At 42.0% G+C, this 19,143-nt stretch overlaps 1 protein-coding gene across 1 annotated transcript in view; it reads right to left on the bottom strand.

Annotated features, from left to right (window-relative positions):
• Positions 1 to 19,143, bottom strand: part of LOC146817941 (potassium/sodium hyperpolarization-activated cyclic nucleotide-gated channel 1-like) — a 1,926,818-nt gene that overhangs the window by 408,283 nt on the left and 1,499,392 nt on the right. The gene's annotated exons all lie outside the window — the stretch shown is intronic.

The raw sequence follows: 19,143 nt of genomic DNA, 5'->3' as shown, positions 1-19,143 counted from the left end.
AGTTCACTTTTCTACCCTTACTCCCTCATGACAATATCGATACGTTCCATGAGTGTACCATTAAGGCGCTCATGGACTTGAGAATCAAGACTAGCAAACAACAGAGAGGCCCCAACACTAATCTCTCCCCTGCACAGAGACAGGCACTATACATTGTCATCCGTCCAGCGGACAAGGGTGGGAATGTGGTTATCCTTGACAGAGATGACTATATCAATGAGGCCTTACGCCAACTTAACGACAACAGATTCTACATGCATGTTACCTACGAGACATACAACCACAGCATCACCGACATATGGGACAAGCTGATAACTTGAGGCACAAGGGTCTCCTGGAGTGGGAGGAGTTTTGTTACCTTAGAAAGATCATCCCAAACTCCCTATACTGTACCTTCTGCCCAAACTCCACAAGAATAGCACTAGACCACCAGGACGCCCCATCGTATCATCTATAGGGAGCGTCACAGAACATATTTCGAAATATGTTGATCACTTTTTGAGAGATTTTGTTACACAACTGCCTAGCTACATAAGGGACACGAAGGATTTTCTGTGCAAAATGGAAAACCTGGTATGGAATCCTGACTATCTTATCATTGTCCTGGATGTACACTCTTTATACACCATAATTGACCACCAGCAGGGGCTGGAAGCGTGTGAACATTTTCTCACACATAGGCCATTGAGGTATCGAGAACATAGTCGCATGATCATAAAGATGACAGACTTTTGCCTCAAGAACAACATTTTCTCATTTAACCGCGCCCTCTACAGGCAGGTCACTGGCACAGCAATGGGATCGTGCTTTGCTCCCAGTTCTGCCAATTTATTTATGGGTTACTGGGAAGAAGAAATCTTTGCCAGTGCCACCCTTAAAGAGGACATCCAGAAAGTCATCATGTGGCTTTGTTACATTGATGATTTATTCATCATCTGGAGGGGCTCAAAGGGTGAGGCAGAAGAGTTCATTGAGAAACTTAACACCAACAGATATAACATCCTCCTCACTGGTAGCATCGATGGAACCAAAGCTGAATATCTTGATGTCTGCCTTGAGATCAAACAGGGGATGATATACACTTCTCTTTTTCGGAAGGCCACGGCAGTAAGGGTGGGCGTAGTTCGCGAAGTAGCACTTCGCGAAGCTACGCAAAGTGCAGTTCGCACTACGCGAGCTACACGTAGCACTTTGCGAACTGCGTAGTATCTTGTTCGCACTGTGCCAGATGTCGGTTTCAATGATTGCACAGTGCGGACAAACAACCGGCACTGTGCAATCATTGAAAATGGCATCTTGCACAGTGCGAGCTGTAGTTTTCTGCAGCTCGAGTAGATTTTTACTCGAGCGGCAGCTTTCTCAACGCGAACTGGTAGTTTCTCATCGCGAGCGGTCGCGAGCATACGCGACCCCTCGCAATGAGAAACCTGACCTCCTCGCGTTGGGAATCTCGCCGGGAGGTTTATTTTCCATGCTCGCGATCGCCAACTTGATGTTGCTGATCGCGAACAAGGAAAAAGTTTCGCTGGGATGTCATTTTGCTTGCTCGCGGTCGCCAACTTGACGTTGAGGACCGCGAGCAAGCAAAAAATAACCGCAGCACTACGCAACACTACGCTACGCGTGTTCGCACTGTGCTACATGCAATTCGCGTAGTGCGAAGTAGCGCGAACTTCGCAAACTACGCGAGCGTAGTGTAGTGCTTTGCCAGGCTTACACGGCAGGGAACAGTGTCCTGCATGCCCTCAGCAGATACCCTATGGAGAGCTGCTGAGGGCCAAAAAGAATTGCAACAACGCTGAAGCCTATGCCGAGGAGAGTAAGACTATCATCAGCAGGTTCAAAACCAGGGGATATCCCAAATGGGTCTTAAATAAAGCAAGAGACAGAGCAGAAGGGGTGGACAGAAAACTTACCTTGTTAGACAAGCCGGAGGTATGCGATGAGGGAGAGAACGAAAACACACGTATGATTCTCACTTATAACTCTGACTCCCATAAAATCAAACGCATTCCTGCCAGGCACTGGGATATTTTGAAAACTGATTGTGTTTTAGGTGAAATTATAACTGAGAGACCTAATATAACATACAGACTTGACAGAAACATCCAAGACCTGGTGGTCAAGAATGACATTACCAACTACCCCATCACAGCCAGCCATGGCCTTATAGGGTTTTTTCCCTGTAGCCATTTCAAGGGGTGTAGACACAGCAAGTTTCGGGGATTCCTTGAGTACAGGGGAGTCACCAAAAAGATCACGCAATTCCTCATATGCAGTACTAGTTTTACCATTGATGCCATCAAATGCACTTGTAAGTTATGGTCCATTGGAGCACAACTTGTACAGCTAAGAAAAGGGTCCTAGAACATCTTAGAGCCATTACGAAATACACTGTGGCACGTCATTTCCACGACAAACATTTCTCGAATGTAGCGGATTTAAGTTATTTGATTCTCTAACAAATCCCCAAAAATCAGAGTAGGTGACAGAGTGCTCTTACTCAGGCAACGGGAATCAAGAAATATTATTGATTTTCAAACTAAGAGCCCAGGAGGTTTGAACACAGATGAGGAACTGTCAATACATTTAAGGGAGGAGTCCTGAAACCCCCTGGCAGACTTGTGCTTTCACATTTCAACAGGTGCTGTTGTGTCTTCATCAATATGTCCCCAGAGTAGTCAGGTGGCTTTTCCCCTCATTATCTGTTTCTTCCATGGCCCGGGTGTGCATCAGGAATAGTTTTTAATGTCCTACACTTGTATGTGATAATTGTTTAGTAATCAGACTCTGTTACATGATTTTAACATATTTCTTTTCTTTTGTTTCTTTTGTAGGAGAAAAGGAAGGGGCCCACTCACTTGTACTCACTTGCACGGGCAACCTACCCCTTCCCCCCCCACACCCTTCACATCTTTAGAGTAGATTCTTCACTTGTGGGTAACTGGTAGGTGAACGAGTCACTTTATCTTATTCCATGGCTTACGACATTTGTGTTTGGGCAGTTGCCCTACATTGAGCAGTTCATTTTACAATTTGCGGTAGCGCAATTGCGCTGATGGCTGCCAGCCTTTTCTCATCAGGTTCACAATCGGATTTCAAGGTCGGCACTGGCTAACCATTATAACTCTTCTTGTGTTATTGTCAACATGGGAAGTGTCTCAACTTTTCTCCCCGTACTCGGGGTAGATTGCTTGCTGACGATACTCATTGTAAATAGATTTTGGCACTTTTTTTCATCTTCTGTTTATTGCTATAATGACCGCCATTGGTGTTAAACAACAGCATTTCTTGCACAGAATAGGGTTGCTGGGATCCAGGTCAACCCGTTTATACATACAAGGACTTTTTGATAAATCAATAGCCTCTGAGTGTATTTCCGACATAAGGAACACTGTGATTTTGTACTTTATGTATATATGTATTGGACATTACTGCATTTCCTATGTGTAGTGTACATTTTGCATGACTTTTATTTCTGCTCATTACACGTAATGCAGTATGTATTAACCATTACATCATGGCAGCCATGGTTTTGGCATTCGGCATAGTCCTTTCTTCACTTTGCTTACTCGTTCAAAACTTTATCAGTTACCTCCGCTGTTGTGCACTTAACACGTGATCAGGGCTGTGTTTACAGTCGAAACGCGTTGTGTAATAAACTTGGACTTCACACCGGTGTCCTGCCTTTTGTCCTGAGAGCGTACGTTATTGCACTGTGTTTTGGGATATTGTTTGCCGGTACACTCTGCCGGTGTGTACGCTACCCTTCTTGGGTCCCTGCACTCTAGAAGGAGCAACTTGGTCTATGAATATATATATATATACGTGTATATATGTGTTGTTTTTTTATAGAAGGTAGGAAAGATAAAATAAAACAAAAAAATCTAATACAGATATAAGAACATCAGGACAACAGTGTTATTGACAATTGCAAACACAGCTTTGTAAATCACATCATCCATATACCACTGCATATGTAAAACTCAATAACAAAACCTATTTCATCATATTTACTTCTTTGCTAGAAAATTCAGTTAAGAATGTTTATGATTATCATAATATCTCTGGTGCTGAAAGTACACTGCTCCGTAGCCGGTGACACCTAGAAATAGACACTATTCTGTATCCAAGCACCTGTTCAATACTGATCAGATAACAGCTCCTCTAGCTCTCCTACTTTTTCAGTGATATAAACTCTCTTTTAAGTAAAATTCTGCGAGAAACTTAGCAACCCACTGCTGAAAAGAGGGGGTTCTGAATCCAACTATGCTGCCGCAATATTTATCCATGCTGCAACTACAGCTACAAAATCGGATAAGCTTGACATATGTTCATTGCATGGCACATCGTAGTTTTCCCTATGTTAGCATAACTGTACACGATAGAGGCTGCATTTGCTTTGTGCACGTTACTATATACACATACTTACTTTTGTGTCACATTGTGCTCAGCCTCTCACATAGAACTTGCATCGGTTTTTGTGTTCTGTTCTTTCCTGGGATTTAGTCTGAACATAGCAGACCATGTCAAATAAAATTGTCCCTTGTTATTTAGTTCTGGTCAGTCATTAGCACCAAGATACAACACAGGAGTGCAGCTGTTGTTTGTGAGCATATGAGCTTTGTCATATAGGTATACACAGTAAGGTAACACACATAGAGATACTTTCTGAGTGGAGATCATGGCTGTACCTAAGATGTAGAACATGCCCCTGTGTATGCTAAGGTACAGGGTCGGCTACTAATCCCAGAGATCTTTGTTATATTATAATTCTGCTTCTGTAGAAGGGGAGGGGGTTAGGCTAATCTATTGTATAATATGACAGGGCTACTGACTATGCTGACTGTATTTTTGTTTTCTAATTGTGCACAAATACTGCATTCTAGAGCACAATAGTTTAAATAAACATTTCAAACTTCTTTTATGTCTCTGTTATATCTTGTTGTGGACGAGTACGAGCGTAAGAGAGAAAGCGGGTGTCCTGTTACCGTGATCCCTGGGAGGGTCGGGAGTGTTGTGTTCTGGGGTGTCAATTCACTAGGAGGATAAGGGACACATTATAGCAAGTCAGACTAGGGCTCAAGGGTACTGAGGTAGTATGGTGACTCAGTCCCTACCTACTGATGTTCTATGGTCCCAAGCATAGTTCTGACCCTGAGCAAAATCCCTGCAACATGGCACTGCCAACGTTTGGTCAGGTGCTTATTTGCTGGAATGCTGAGTGGCGCTTGTGCTTGTCCACAATTACCTTGTAGCGTTTTGCAGAGAAGTCTGTGGTGTTGGGGTTTTTCCTCCACAGTTTTTAGGGATCGCCTAGTTCTGTTGATTATTCAAGCCTGAATATTAAAAGGTTTATACCCTCTTTGTGCAGCCTTTGGCATCCAAGACTAAGTGATTATACCGCAACCTGTTGCAGTTGTGGTTAATAGCTGCCCAGTGTTTACACAACACTTACTTCAGCATGGGGTACCCCATGTGGTTGCTCCTGTGGTTTTTGTTAATCAGAAGCAGCATACTGCATTGAAGTTTTTTTTATGCCTGGGTCACACTTATGGCGGTGGACACTAATGACAATATGTTTCATACTTACACTATGCCTGCGGCACCGCAGCTTTAACGTCCTAATGCACTTCTTGAAATTCCTCTTACAGTCTGGGAACACCAGACATGGTTTAATGGCGCACTTCCCCATGCGCACGGCATTGGTCTTCTGGGCCCCTTAAGTATTGATTGGGCCACCTGGCCTACTCTGGCAGGTTTGAAAACCATACCTTAATTTACAGAATTTAAATTTGGCAGAAACACGTGTGTTGTATACTCCGGTAGTTCGTTTATACAGATGCTTGATTCAATTTGTCGCTCGTGCTCTCCTGGCTGGCCCTGCTAGAGCTGGTGTGCCTGCTCAGGCACAACAGGCAGTCAAACTTGTTATAAGTCCAGTTATTGTGCATTCAGCTATGGGAAATCACCTAACCAATAGAGATGACTTTCCTTTTTGGATTTACCAACTTGATGCTGTTTTTTTCCTTATGGGAACACAAAAAAAATTTGAATTTTGACTATGTGTGTAGCAGACCACGAACGTGAGTTACCTATAATCATTGCTCAGGTGTATACATTCTTAGGTCGTAATAGTTTGGGGAACAGACCATCTGTTCCAACCACTTGTCCAACCTGTTTCTGACAAGGATGCTCGTCCACCCCAGAACTTTCCAAAAAAAGACTTGGGATAATTCTAAACAATCTCTATAGAAGGGCAGACCTCATGGGGGGTCATCGCCCGTGTCCTCTGAAAGGTTATACAAATTTCATTCACTCTAAAATCAAGACTCCAGATTGATATCAGATTCTTGATCCATGTTCTCTTCAGTCCTTTCAGGACTTGTCTGATCAATAGCACAACAGAGGAGGGCGATCTGATCGCAGACAAGAAGAGAATTTGCAACCTAAACGGGAGACACAATGCTCGTTTGACATAAAGATAAAGAAAGAGGATCTACCACCTCCATATAAAGCCCCTTTTCAAAGTAAGAAAGTTGCAGGTTTCACAGCTAAATGTTTTGCCGGTTATTATGCCGATACACGAGACCATGCCGTTTTAAAGTACATATCCCAGGACCTCATAGATAATAAATCCCCTGATGGGACAGTGGTGACTGGGACCTTTTCATATTTCCAATACATCATTCAGGATATTTGATATTCTGCAGATCTTGGGCGCTAGATTTCGCGAATACATACTACTATTGAGGCCACATTTTCCCCTGAGGCCCTTACTCACCATACATACTTCTTACAACTACCGACCAGCTGGATATCTAAGAGCCCTGACTGAGTGCCCTCTGCAAAATTGGGAACGAAACGCGTTGGCTGTGTGCCAGTTTTAAAGATTGATTGAATAAAAGAAGTAATTTTGGAACAGATCTCTGCTTGTTTTGTGGAAACTAGCTGCCATGGCTGTTAGCATTTGCTAAAGCCATTTTGTTTTGTGGTAGCCATTTTAGTTAGCCATGTGCTCGCCATGTGCTTTCTCCCTGTTCACTGTTGACTGCCCTTGTATTCTGATTGTGTTATGATATAGTTAACTCTTTCAGCACTGAGCCAGAGCCTTGCACATGCTCAGAAAGACCTGTAGCTGCCAATACCCCTGTCCTACTATGTAACTGTCAGGCTATTCTTACTGATGTCAGCAATATTGTCTCCCCTCCCACTTTGTTGAGCAAGCCATTTTTGTATACCCATATTAGTCAACAACTATTCTTGTATGTGCCAGTACCTCCCATTGGTCTCATGCTGACGATGCAACATATATAATGCCCCTGTTCTCTGTATGCCTTAGACTGTCTCCTACAGTGGCCTGACGGTACTGTATGACGCAGTCTCCCTCATGTGAGGTTAATAAATACTTATTTTTGATATTACAGCTTCCGTGCCAATCTCTCACTTTATTGGTCTGAGGACTAGTGTGCAAAGAAGGGCGAACCCCTAGCACCAGTAGGCCCTCATGAGGTCTACTTCTACAAATTGGCGCCCAACCTGTAGGGCTCATCGGCAACTCGGATGCCCGATGGAGTGGTCTTGACGGAGGATTGGAATCTCGCTACGGATGACCACTGCCTGAGGAGAACCGTGTCTTGGCAGCCTAGGTGCCTTTCCACTTCTCCCGATTTGACCATCCAGGTGGTGCCGGTCCTCGGCTGAGATTCCTTCTGGTGTTTGCCGTGCAGAGACCATTTTGTCGATTCAGAACTTGGCAGTGGTAGGCTGGAGATTTGTGCTTGGTAAGGTCGTCGACATTTGTTTGCTTGTTTGGCCAAAAATGTGATTTACGTGATTTGTCTGGGTATATATGAATTGCAATTTATATAAGCAGGTAATGAGAAAACTGTGAAAACTTGAACGGCACACTTTGAGTTAAGTGCCACTTTATGTATAAAATTGTATATGCTACAATATTCTTGGCACGCCTGTTTCAAGCGCACTTCGTAGAATGTGCTGCTTTCTTGGAGGTATCAATGTGAATCTTGAACGAACTCAGCTGGTTCCCCCCGAGGGGACACCAAATAGGGATATGTACATTTAACATGGTATTTCTTCCATAATGTAAAAGGACACTGTGGAACAAATATATATATAGCAAAAGGAGGATTCTCATTTGCGCACTTAGTAAAATTCATAAGTGGTGATATGGTTTGTTCTGTCAGCCAAACTGGTAATTTGGTGTATTTGGCTTCTTGAACATGCAACAATCTTTGCGCTGTTTTGGTGCAGTCTCTGGACTATTTTTTTTTTATTTGAGAGCTCTCTTTTTGTAAATAATTTACAATTGGTATTTACAAATGGTTTGGTTTGAGTGCAGTCTGTGGAATGCCTCTTGTTTTTGTCCTAAGTGTTGATTTGTGGGTTGATTATGTGTTTGAATGTCTATGTGGTTTGTGGTTTGACACCAGTGGTACTTGTGTGAGTGAGTAGCGATTGAACTCTTTGTGTAGGAATGGCTAGCCTTAAGCACGCTGTGTTGTGTGTTATGAATGTGTGGCCCCCCTTCTTGAAAATGTCTGGAATGAACTTAATTTGGTTTTTGTTGTCATTCTGTTATGCAAATGTAATTGGAAGAACTACATTTTAAAATTCAAGAAATGAATTGTGTAACACTACCATTAAAAGTGAAAAAGTAAAAACTATAGATGTGTGCTAATTGCCACAATGGTAAAGGTAAATTAGAATTAACACTCAATAGGAATAAAATAGGCCTCATAGAAAGGAAAAAAAAAACGAAATTGTGTGCTTTGCATTACTAGGACTCCATATAAAATGGTACAGCATTTATCCTTATATATTAATATTAAAAGGGCATTCACATTATCTGAGTGAATTGGTTGTTGCTGAAATAAGCAAGACATTACAAAACGATAGATTTTGACTGGCTTGAAATGCCTGACTTTTAAATAGACTGAATCCTGCTCACATTTCCTGCACCAGAAAGAGAGCCTTTCTTTTTGCAACTGTTCAAAGCCGTCTGCTCGGAGGATGCTGTCACGGGGAAAATAAATGGTGCATCATCTTTCTTTTTGGGGTGGCCATGAGGAGATTAGGATTTAGTAAGGCCTTTTTCTTTTGAAAAGGCGTGAGACTGTTGACGCCTGCTGGTCAGAGCACAGCTGAGTAAATAACACATGGCTATTCCTGGCCACAAGCCACAAGGAAAAATGCCCGGTCAACTAGATCTTAAATTGTATGAAGACACGTGCGTTAACAACAACTGATTTTTGAAAGTTAGTATTACAGTTTTATTATTTTGGATAAAATAGAAAGGATTAAAAGTGCAGGATTTTCTAGTTGCTTTTTACATAAGCACATCTGTGGTTCTGATGTTAAGTTATTACTGCCCTTTAAAAAGTGGCGCAAGCTATTTTGGGTTTCAGTAAAGCTTCTGTGCTTAGTGTCATAACTACATGCATTTAAAGGTGAGAGGAAAGGAATGAGGATGTGGAACCATCAAAAGGGTTGGTGAGCATTATTAAAAAAAAAAAAAGAATTTTGTCTATATGGCAAAAGTTGTTTTTCAAATAATTGCACTAAAATCGTTTTTGATCTCTATAATGTCTTATAATCATACTGTGAAAAATATATAGCTCCTAGCATCAAAGTTGAAATTTGAGAAGTGCTTTACCACGATGGGGGAAGTAAAATGTGAAATTTCACTTTACCCAGGTGCATAAAAACTCATTTTATAAGGGTGTACCTTATACATTTTTGATCCCCCATTCCTGAGATATCTAGGGAAAAGCCTGGGGATCCCTAATATGCCAAAACATTGTAGGTTATCCATTTTTAAGTGCCCCTACCACCAAAGTCAAATTTGGGCACAATTTACTTTTTAAAAGCTGTCCTGCCACCCAAGAACTGTTTTTAAACTGATCGCAGGCTTCAGTAATGCACACATTCAAGTATAGAACAAGCAGCTGACCTCTATACTGCTAGAAAAGCACACCACACACTGCACACAAATGAAAATAAGTATAAAAAACAGCAGATGTTAGATCCTACCTTTAAAATTATTAGACGGAACAGGACTGCCTTTCAGCTGTGAGTCCCCAGAGTTACTTTGAATTGGAAAAACCGCATGGAAAAGCCTTGCACAAAGATGGGACAGCTGGTAAGGGTCAGAGGTCGAGTTCTGCATTTAGCAACCTAGCAGAGCTAAGGGCAAGGTTTGCTTTGGCACTTCAACCTCCGAAAAGATTTTGAAAGAAGAGATGACAGCGCAGAGAGAGAAAGAGAAGCTTTGCTTACTATTTTTGGCAAAAGCAAGTTTTGCGCAGTCATAGGAAGAGAAGGAAAAGCAGTAAAGTATGTGGACCCTATGTAGAGCATAGCTCTGCCATGTATATTAAAATAATGGCTTTAGCTTAAAGATTACTGTACAAGGGCTAAGATAAGGAGGCAATGGAATTTAGTTTGCATTCATGCGCCCTCATGTTAAAATAGTACAATTGCTAAGGGAATTGGTAATTGGTTATTAATGCTTTCTAAGTTAACTCAATGTGCTTGTGTTAGGCTGAACAAGAAAATAGCAACTTTCTAAAGTGCTATTTTCAAACACAGAATTTAGGACCCATCCTTCCTAACAGATGGGTTAGGGGAACAACCTTTACAACGCAACTTTTACAACGCACTACCATTACAACGCATTTTTTACAACGCATAATCCATTACAACGCATGATATTACAACGCAGGATACTACAACGCATTTTTAAAAACTACCTTTACAACGCATTCCATTACAACGCATACTACCATTACAACGCATACCATTACAACGCATAATATTACATTATACTATCCAACACTTACCCTACTGATGCACCCCCTGGAGTTAGAATAGTAATTTTTACCCCTATACTATCCAACACTTACACTACTGATGCACCCCCTGGAGTTAGAATAGTAATTTTTACCCCTATACTATCCAACACTTACACTACTGATGCACCCCCTGGAGTTAGAATAGTAATTTTTACCCCTATACTATCCAACACTTACCCTACTGATGCACCCCCTGGAGTTAGAATAGTAATTTTTACCCCTATACTATCCAACACTTACACTACTGATGCACCCCCTGGAGTTAGAATAGTAATTTTTACCCCTATACTATCCAACACTTACACTACTGATGCACCCCCTGGAGTTAGAATAGTAATTTTTACCCCTATACTATCCAACACTTACCCTACTGATACACCCCCTGGAGTTAGAATAGTAATTTTTACCCCTATACTATCCAACACTTACCCTACTGATGCACCCCCTGGAGTTAGAATAGTAATTTTTACCCCTATACTATCCAACACTTACCCTACTGATGCACCCCCTGGAGTTAGAATAGTAATTTTTACCCCTATACTATCCAACACTTTCCCTACTGTTGCACCCCCTGGAGTTAGAATAGTAATTTTTACCCCTACACTATCCAACACTTACCCTACTGTTGCACCCCCTGGAGTTAGAATAGTTATTTTTACCCCTACACTATCCAACACTTACCCTACTGTTGCACCCCCTGGAGTTAGAATAGTTATTTTTACCCCTACACTATCCAACACTTACCCTACTGTTGCACCCCCTGGAGTTAGAATAGTAATTTTTACCCCTACACTATCCAACACTTACCCTACTGTTGCACCCCCTGGAGTTAGAATAGTAATTTTTACCCCTATACTATCTAATACTTACCTTAAATGTAATTTAATATTATGCGTTGTAATGGTATGCGTTGTAAAGGTAGTATGCGTTGTAATGGTAGTGCGTTGTAAAGGTATTTTTTAAAAATGCGTTGTAGTGTCATGCGTTGTAATGTCATGCGTTGTAATGGATTATGCGTTGTAAAAAATGCGTTGTAAGTGCATGCGTTGTAATAGTGTGCGTTGTAACGTCATACATCCGATGGGTTATTACATTCTGAGTTCAGGGATACCAGACTCTATATGTCCATTTTGCCGTTATGGAAATATGTAAGTAAACATGTTACACATCATCCCCATGTTATTCTGTGGCCAACATAGCCTTTCAATAGTGAAAAACGAAATAGACAGTATTTCTCTATTAGGACATGTTAGCCACACTAGTACATGTCCTACCTTTTCCATACACTGCACCCTGCCCAGGGAGGTACTTGGGGCCTACCATAGGGGTGTCCAATGTGTGAGAAAAGGGACGGCTCAGGCCTGGCATATGTGTACACTGGCCAGGACAACATGACAGTTCACAGACTGCGCAGGGGCACTGTGTTGGCAGGCCTGAGACACCATTTTAGGACTACTCATGTGGGTGGCACAATCAGTGCTGCAAGCCCACTAGTAGCATTTGAATCACCAGCCCTGATATACTGTGTGCACTTTACTAGGAACATACTGGTAAGACAAATAAGTCAATCATAGATAGTTAATTAAAATAGGGGGTAGAAGAAGCAAAAGAGTTTGGGGATAACCCTGCAAAAAGGGCCATTTCCAACAATTTGTACACCGAAATGTATAAAGTGGTACAGTTCAATATATTGGATATGGCCTCCTTGATATGGATTCCCCTAGCTATTCACCTCCTATAAGTCTTTCGACAGAGGGTCACCTGTATAGGTTTCCTACTGTCGAAATGGGGGAAAGGAGGTAATAAAATGAATTAAAAACCAATACGCCATGTTACTGCCTATTCTGTATGAAAGAATAAGTAGAACAGATTGATGTTCCCTTATTTGACCTTTAAGGGGAACTGTATAGTGGGGGTTTCTGTTCAAAAATCTCAGGTGACAACACCATTATTGTTTGTTATTCTCATGATATATATATATACCTTTGCAAAGGCATCACTAGTCTCTTATTAGTTAGTTTGTGTAATTGAGCTGACAGCCCTTATTAGAGCTGGCGAATAGGGTTTTTTTTCTCTTTGAAAATGATGTTGCATAGTTCGGATCGCAAAAAGTAGAACGCAGGAGAGACGCCCATGTGATCCTCAGCAAACATTTTTTGAAGGAAAATATTGTTTTATAGGAGTCTGTTTGTCACAACATGTTCTGCTGGAGAAATTTATGTACTCACTGTGTTGAAGTTTTTTTTAGTTATTTATGTAATAAGAATCCCTCTTAAATTAGCAGTTTTAGATTTTCCCGCTGCGCCTATAACATGAAAGCATGACCCTAAGTGTAAAATGTAGGTGTTTTTATTAAGAGAAATACTTTTAGAAGTGTCTGCAGTCCTGTACAAGTAATGAAAGGTTCATGAGTAAAAGTATAGAAAATTTCCTTTTTCTTGAGATTCTTCAGATGAATAATATAGGCATACACAAATGTAAGGATTTGGAATATGTCTCTAGTGTTTTTTTTCTTTCCTCATAATTTAGTAAATGAACAAAGACTTTCTTGGCTGCTTGGGATTGGGAGGAACAAATCAAATATTGTAACGTATTACTCTTGTCAGTTCGCCAAAGAGTTCCTTTTATACTTGCCAATAGGTCCAGGCTGTTGTTTTTTACTCTCAGATAGATGAAGTGGTTCTTGGGTGCCTTGCTAATGTATGGGGCGCCCCAAGACTAAGGAAGTATTCTGAGACTATCCTCTCTGTTGATAGATTACTTATGTGCCTTGTCTAAAGACTTTTTGTTCTGTCCACCAATAAATATTTGCTGCCCTATAACCATTGCCAGAGGGGTCCGGTCATCAGATCCAGCCTGGGGAGTCAGCACCAGTTCAGCTTGAAGCCAAGGTGAAGGTAACCAGCACAGGCGTTGCTGGCAACTAGGACCTCAGTGAAGGTAGAAGGCCGGAAGCACTGGGACGTGAAGTGTGCACCCCTGCCACTGTCTTGGGCAAAAGACGGGGTCACAAATCAGAATGGAGAAGTGATCCTTCGTGGATCCAGTTTTTGATGCCCAGCTGAGAGAGTCACAGACTGACAAGGACAACAAGGAGGCTTTTGCTTGCGGTCACCCCCTTTGAAATAAGGGTTGCTTCAGGTATTTCAGCATCACACCCCCGAATCCTGATCCTAAAGTGAAAGAAAGTCTGCACCTCTGTTTATTGATCAAGGAATGCCTGGGCATACTAGATACAATCTGTGGCCCCAACAAAAGAGCAGTGTGCCAGCTGAGCAATACAGGAGTTAGGGAAGGACTTGAGTTTAGGGTACAGGTGCTGTGCCTTTGGTGCCTGTTAGATTAAAGTGAAGAAAACTGGTGCACTGCCTGAGACACTGGACAGGATCGCTGAGGGCATTTGCCCCAGAAGGTGATTCCCCTATCCTGAAAGAAGAAACTTTTCCCTTGAAACTGGGCCGTGATTGTTTTCTTGAGTTGCAAGTTGTGCAGCTGCACCATGGGAACAACAAGAGCCTGCCTGTGAGGCTCAAATGGACACAGGGAGAAGACTCCCCTCTGGCTGGTTGTACAGCGGCTTCAATTTCTCAAGGACTTTTTGTTAGCAATGTACCCCTTTGGTCGTCCCATTTTTGAGAAGGAGCAGCCCTTTGCGTCTCCTCGTCCTAATTCCCATGGCCCCGTTTAGTCCTCCTGGTTCCATGGAGCAAAAATAGTATTTGTAATGATCCTTGTAATAATCCTTGTATTTTCTTTAATATTTGCATTAGAAATGTTTATTCTGGAAGAGAAACATTTTGCTAAACAATTGATAAATTCTGCTTTGCCCTCCTCCTAAAATATATCAATTGATACTCTAGCCCACATAAAAGGAACACTGGAAAAGTCTATTGAAAATGTTTTTCACATAGAATTGGACTGGATGGTTTTGGGATTTAGATATTTAAATTTGAAGGTTACATTAAACGCACCATTAAAGCTATCATTTGGGGCAATTTCCCTCCTTCATATGACATTCTTTTGGCTGAGGTTGATTGGCCTACTCATTTTATTCTTGCTTGTCCCCAGGGTGAGGACATTATCGTCCCTTCCTTTTCGCATCTTGTCCCTGATGAAGTCAAAGAAGCGTATGCTTCTGAATGGGCTCTTGCTTTAGCCCCTATTTTATATTGCTACATACTGGTTAGGATAAAGATTACCCTTTTCATGTTATTCCTGTACGTTCTACTCCGCAACCTCGACCACAGTATCCTATTAAATGTGACACCTAGGCATCCGTTTAAGACCTTCTTACCCAAGTAGAATACCAAGGAGTAAAAAGACTTTCGGTGTCTCAGATAAAGAATCCTCTGCTTCCGATTTTGAAACCAGAGAATTTCTGTTGTATAGTATTAGATTACAGACATTTGAATGATCATAAATGCACATTTGCATTGCGGGATACACATAGCACAGACTTTTTTTTTTTTCTTTTTTAATATTTTATTTAGCACAGACTTAATTATTAATATTGTTTGTAAAAAATGCAGAACCACATTTGATATTTCCAATTTTCTTTCAGACACAATTTGGCTCCAGAGAGCTGTGATTGGTCCGTGTTTTCTACCCTCGGCTCGCTATGTTCGTTTTCCTATGGGCTATAAAAATAGCCTAGGTGTCTTTGAGGCAAGCATTGTAGCAATTCTGCATGACATTAACCCAAATACTCTGTCCTATGTTGACAACATCTACTAAAGTGATGATGAATTGAATCCTCATTTAGCAAGAGTAGATGGTATTATAACTCGCTTCGCGAAACTTGGTTACAAGTTTAATTTTATTAAATCTAACATTGCCTTTCTCAGTGTTCTTTTCCTTGATTATGAATTAACCAATGAGGGTAAAAGCCTGCCCCTCACTTTTTGGAAAGATTTGAGCAATTACAACCCCCATGTACACTTTAAAAATTGCAGTCTCTGCTTGGGTTTTTACATTGTGACAGTAAATATATTCCTGATTATGCTCAACATATTAAACCACTTTATGCCAAAATACGTCCAGATTTTTATGCTTCCTGCTGATTGCCCAAACACACTAAAGTTCTCAGATCTTTACCGTCTGACTTGCTTGAAACATGACATTTGCATATGTAACCTTTAATGAGAGTGAAAAGGTTCACATTGCTTATAAATCACATTTATATTCCCTATCGAAAAAAAACTTACTGCTGTACAGATGGCCATCCTCTTGCTCTGGGTAAAGGCATTATTCTTGTTTCTCCGGTGACCTGCCTTGGATGCAGTCACAAAAGCTAGCATTCCTAATGCCAAAGCCCTTCATCCTCGATGGATTCAATGGGCTACGTCCTTGGGAGCCGTTGATGTCAACTTTGTCTTTGACCCTTCTTTACAAATGCAAGGATTTTTGCAATATGAACACGTTTACACTATGCTATCTTCAGTTCTTCAGCTTGATGACTACAAGTGTATTTTCTACATTGATGGTTCAGCACAACCAGCCATAGGTTCAAATCAGAAATATTCCGCAGGATGTGTCATCGTTTGAGGCACTATATTAGATGGGTTTTTCACCCTGCACTTATTTGCACTCCGTCTCTGGGAGACTGTACTGAGCAGCTGGCTGAACTGAAGGCTTTGCTCCTTGCACTTCAACACACAAATCCTGATTTCCCCACACTCATTTTGTGTGATTTGTTTTACTGTTTGCATTCCTTTAATTATAATTTATACTTTGGGCAACACAATTATTTCAGGGATTCCAAGGGTGGCACAATTAAGCACAAGATACTTTATCTGATGGAGTCTTCAAATCTGCAGTAGTCACATCAAAAGTAGCAGCAATAGCGCATACAAAAATGCGTATTGATAATGACATCTTGGCTGCCGTGCTTTTGAATCTGGACCCGCTTTATCTAAAGATTTTCTTACAAAATATTCTTATTAATTCAATGACCAAAATGTTCTTTTGTTACGGTTCCAGTGGTTGGCGATGGCAATATCCCAAAATTTGACCCCTGATGTTCTTTAATAATTGTCACACATGAAGGTGTTGCTTCAGCAGATTCGGGGGTGGCAGCCACAATTTCCCTTTTACGACGACCGCATTGGTGGCAAGGGGTTATACCAACAAACCAGAAAATATGTCTTAAGTTGTGACATTTGTCAACAAATTAAGAGTTCTACTGTGTCTCGTCCACCGCAGACACATTTGTTTATTTCTAGGCAACCTTTTGGCTGTATTTACATAGATCATTGTCTCCCTTGATTTCAGATACTACTTTCAAGTTTATTTTGGTTGCAGTTGATTCTTTCCTAATGTAGCTCTGGGTGTGGCCACAGCGCTCAGCTGATGCTCTAAATGTTATTAAAGACTTTCAAGTCTTTGTCGGTACTTATGCCTGTCGCGCATTCCACTCGGACCAAGTTCCGGCTTTCGCTTTTAAAGCGTACCGAGATTCAATAAAGTCCATGGGTGTGCAAGTGCATTTTTCTTCTCCATATAGACCAGAGGGCAATTCTGTTGTGGAGAGAATGAACTGTGACTTAAAGCAGTCCTTAACAGCTAGAGTATTAGGTACAGGGCAAGGCTGGTGGAACTATCTCTATGGGGTTCAATGGGCATTAAATAATCTCCCTAAAAGATCTTTGGGTGTGTAGATACTTACCTGGGGAGAGTATTTTCACAGGCAATCGAACCACATCCCATTTCCAGCCTGTGAAACTTAAGGCTGCAGCTCATATAAGCGTCCTAAAGAGATTTTACTCTTCCTCCAGAAAGAAACATTTTCTTGCCTCCTCAAAATGTATTGTGCTAAGATATCCTCCACCTTGTTATATGCACTAGTATAAATTTCCTATAAATAAATGGTCTATCCTGAACACGAACAAAAGGAAATTCCTCTGCAAAATAACCACAAGAGCCAACCTATACCGGCTCAAGCCCTACGTCTGGAGTTCTCGGTAGATACGTCTACTCAAGAACTTTGGCCAACGTAATTAGAATGGCATACAATCTATTGCATGCCAAAAAAGGCTCATTGAGAACCCTCTTAAAGAGTGCAACATTTAAGGCGGGAATAAGTCACCATATCTTTAAGGAAAACTTGTGACCGCTTTAGAGCATTTCCACTGCTATATAACTCTTTTGCAGTCTAAGTCACTTGCACTTTTGAAAAAAAAACAACAAAACTAAGGGGTATATTCACAAGAACGTGTGCTAAATATCACCCAAAAATGTCAACGCAACTTTACACATCGTAGCCTATCGCGGAAAAATGACCCCGTGTCAACGTGGAATTCACAACAAGGCGGCACCATGCCGAACCACAGACAATGTCCGCGATACAACCACCTCGATGGAGATAAAAACACAAACCACAACACCAAAAAACCTGCGATGGGCCAAAGCGCGATGTTGAAATCAGCGATAAGCAGCGCCAGGTCTGCAACACACACCTGGTCGGTGGGAAAAAAGGCAGCCGAGCAGGCGCAGAGGACGAGCACAACCCCCACAAGCACCCAGGACGACCTGCCCGGGACCTCGGGGACAGGGAAGGGCAAGGACAAGAAGAAGAGGAAGACAAAGTTCAGTCCGCAGGCGAACAGGATCATAGTCACGGAGGTGATGGAACACCATCAACAACTGTTCGTCACCTCCAACGTGTCATTGGGCACCAAAACAGGAATATGGCGGGACATCATGGACAAGGTGAATGCCGTCGGAGAGCACAAGAGGACAATGGACAAGGTCAAGAGGTGATGGAATGACATCAAGCGGAAGACCAAGGAGAAACTCGCAGCCAACCAGTAGGCAGCAATGCAGACTGGAGGTGGGGGCCCAGCACCACAGCTCAAGCTGGATGACATGGAGGAGCTGGTGTCGACAGTCATCAGTGTGGATACTGTGGCCGGAGTCGGGGGACCGGACACTGCTCGACAGGACACATCAGAACCGCAACAGGGTGAGTGACCACCAGGTACTGGGGGGATGGGTGGAGATGGCCACGATGGCACACATGCACAATCAAGCAGAGCACAGTGCACACCCTCAATAACTCTGGGTCATCGCTCAGATCCATAGACTGTCACAATGTACAATGCCATGCTGTCTGAATGTCAACATGTCCCATGTGGCTACATACATGTGGACACATTGCAATACACCATCTCCCTTCACATTGCAGGGCCAGCGTCAACACCCCCTGCAGAGCAGTCCCAGCCACTCTTCACTGATGACGAGGAGGACAACCCCAGCAACGACACCCAAGCCC

This window comes from Triturus cristatus, chromosome 6, assembly GCF_964204655.1.
Source record: "Triturus cristatus chromosome 6, aTriCri1.1, whole genome shotgun sequence".
NCBI lineage: Eukaryota > Metazoa > Chordata > Amphibia > Caudata > Salamandridae > Triturus > Triturus cristatus.
Note: the sequence above shows the minus strand (reverse complement) of the source record. Positions and strands in the feature narration are given on the sequence as shown.